The sequence below is a fragment of the Triticum dicoccoides genome, chromosome 7B (genome assembly GCF_002162155.2).
Source record: "Triticum dicoccoides isolate Atlit2015 ecotype Zavitan chromosome 7B, WEW_v2.0, whole genome shotgun sequence".
NCBI lineage: Eukaryota > Viridiplantae > Streptophyta > Magnoliopsida > Poales > Poaceae > Triticum > Triticum dicoccoides.
Genome location: NC_041393.1, coordinates 4,422,874 through 4,425,546, shown reverse-complemented (window position 1 = coordinate 4,425,546; position 2,673 = coordinate 4,422,874).

Genomic DNA, 2,673 nt, shown 5'->3' with positions numbered 1-2,673 from the left:
ACCTGCCATATTGGAAAGACCTAGAGGTCCGCTCCGCAATCGACGTGATGCACGTGACGAAGAATCTTTGCGTGACCCTGCTTGGCTTCTTGGGCGTGTATGGGAAGACAAAAAATACACCTGAGGCACGGGAGGACCAGCAACGTATGCACGGAGAAGACGGCATACATCAGGGTCATGCAAGCTACGCTCTTACCAAAGAAGAGAAGGAAATCTTCTTTGAATGCCTGCTCAGTATTAAGGTACCGTCTGGCTTCTCGTCAAAAATAAAGGGAATAATAAACATGGCAGAGAAAAAGTTCCAGAACCTAAAGTCTCATGACTGCCACGTGATTATGACGCAACTGCTTCCGGTTGCATTGAGGGGGCTTCTACCGGAAAATGTTCGATTAGCCATTGTGAAGCTATGTGCATTTCTCAATGCAATCTCTTAGAAGGTAATCGATCCAGAAATCATACCAAGGTTACAGAATGATTTGGTGCAATGTCTTGTCAGTTTCGAGTTGGTGTTCCCACCATCCTTCTTCAACATCATGACACACGTCCTAGTTCACCTGTGCGAAGAGATTAACGTTTTGGGTCCTGTATTTCTACACAATATGTTCCCCTTTGAGAGGTTCATGGGAGTCTTAAAGAAATATGTTCATAACCGTGCTAGGCCAGAAGGAAGCATCTCCAAGGGCCATCAAAATGAGGAGGTCATTGAGTTTTGTATTGACTTTATTCCTGACCTTAAGCCGATTGGTGTTCTTGAATCGCGGCATAAGGGCAGACTGGATGGAAAAGGCACGCTAGGAGGGGAACAAATAATATGTATGGACGGACATTCTCTCACTGAAGCACACTACACAGTTCTATAGAATTCCGCCTTGGTGGCTCCGTATATGGATGAACACAAGAATTTGCTACGCTCCAAACACCCGGAGCGGTCTAATGACTGGATTACACGTGAACAAACCAGAAGTTTCGCCAGCTGGTTGCAGACACGTATCATGCATGACACCTCTATTGAAGATGACCTGTACTTGCTGTTCCAGTTACCATCTTCGAATATAATGACTTTCAAAGGGTACGAGATAAATGGTAATACATTTTACACGATCGCCCAAGATAAGAAGAGCACCAACCAAAACAGTGGTGTCCGCTTTGATGCAGAAACCAAGACGGGAAAGGAAACATATTATGGTTATATACAGGACATATGGGAACTTGAGTATCGACGTGGTTTAAAGGTCCCTTTGTTTCGGTGCAAATGGGTCAATATGACACGAGGCGGGGTAACGGAAGACCCGCAGTACGGAATGACAACAGTGGATCTCAACAATCTTGCGTATGCAGACGAACCATTCGTCCTAGCCAATGATGTGGCACAGGTTTTCTATGTGAAGGACATGTCTACCAAGCCAAGAAAAAGAAAAGATAAGGAAGAGAATGCATCATACGATGAGCCAAAGCGCCACATAGTTCTTTCTGGGAAGAGAAACATCGTGGGAGTGGATGACAAGACAGACAAGTCAGAAGATTATGAAAAGTTTGATGAAATTGCTCCATTCACAATGAATATTGACCCGAGCATCCCGTTAAATGATGAAGATTTTCCATGGTTACGGCGCAAAGGGACACACGCGAAGAAAAAATTTCACACCCAAAGATCTGGGATGTGATCGGCTTCACTAGCTATCATCACTTTCTTCTGTGTTTCGCACTGAGAGGGGAATCTCTGTAATAGTTAGGGTAGTTATGTGTTTTGGAATTTGAAACGCGAAGAAATTTTATGTGCAAACAAATTCACACTAATTTCAAATAATTCAAAATTTAAACTATTCAAATTTGAAAACTACGGGCACTAACAGAAAAAATAGCATAAAAGAAAGAAAAACTATAGCTGAAAAGAAAAAAAACTATATAAAAAAACTACTCAAAAATAAATAGAAGAAAATAAATATAGTAGAAAAGAAAAAACTACTCAGAAATAAATAGAAGAAAAAATAAAGCAGAAAAGAAAAAAAATTATATTTGCTATTTTTCAATCGTTTACAAAATGACCGTGAAATTGAAAATCACTACAAAATAAACTCTGAAAATGTTGAATTTTGGCAAACTAGATGAAAAACTACTCACAAATAAATAGAAGAAAATAAATATAACAGAAAAGAAAAAACTATACAAAAAACTACGCAAAAATAAATAGAAGAAAATAAAGCAGAAAAGAAAAAAACTATAAAAAAAATTGGGGCGCTGCCCTGTGGGCCTGATAGGCCACATGTGTGTAATTACAGGCCTTAAAGGCCCAGTAGACTCACAGGGCAGCGCGCAGAGTTTAGGCCCACAAGCCTGCTAGCTATATAGAGGAGTTCGAAGTGGTAGCCGTGGCTGGGTTTATAAACCAGTGCGGCTGCCCTTCGCCCGGCGAGGTGGGACTAAACTTTGGGGTGGCAGCGCGACCCCTTTAGTACCGGGTGGTGGCACAAACCGGTACTAAAGGGGGGGGCCTTTAGTACCGGTTTGTGCCACCCCCCGGTACTAAAGGGGGTCGCTTCCCGCCGCTTGGCCTGGCCAAAACAGGCCTTTAGTACCGGTTGGTGGCTCCAACTGGTACTAAAGGTGCCTTCTATATATACCGCAGCTACGAAAATTTCAATTTCCCTCTCTGTTTGTTCCTTTGTTTCCGTC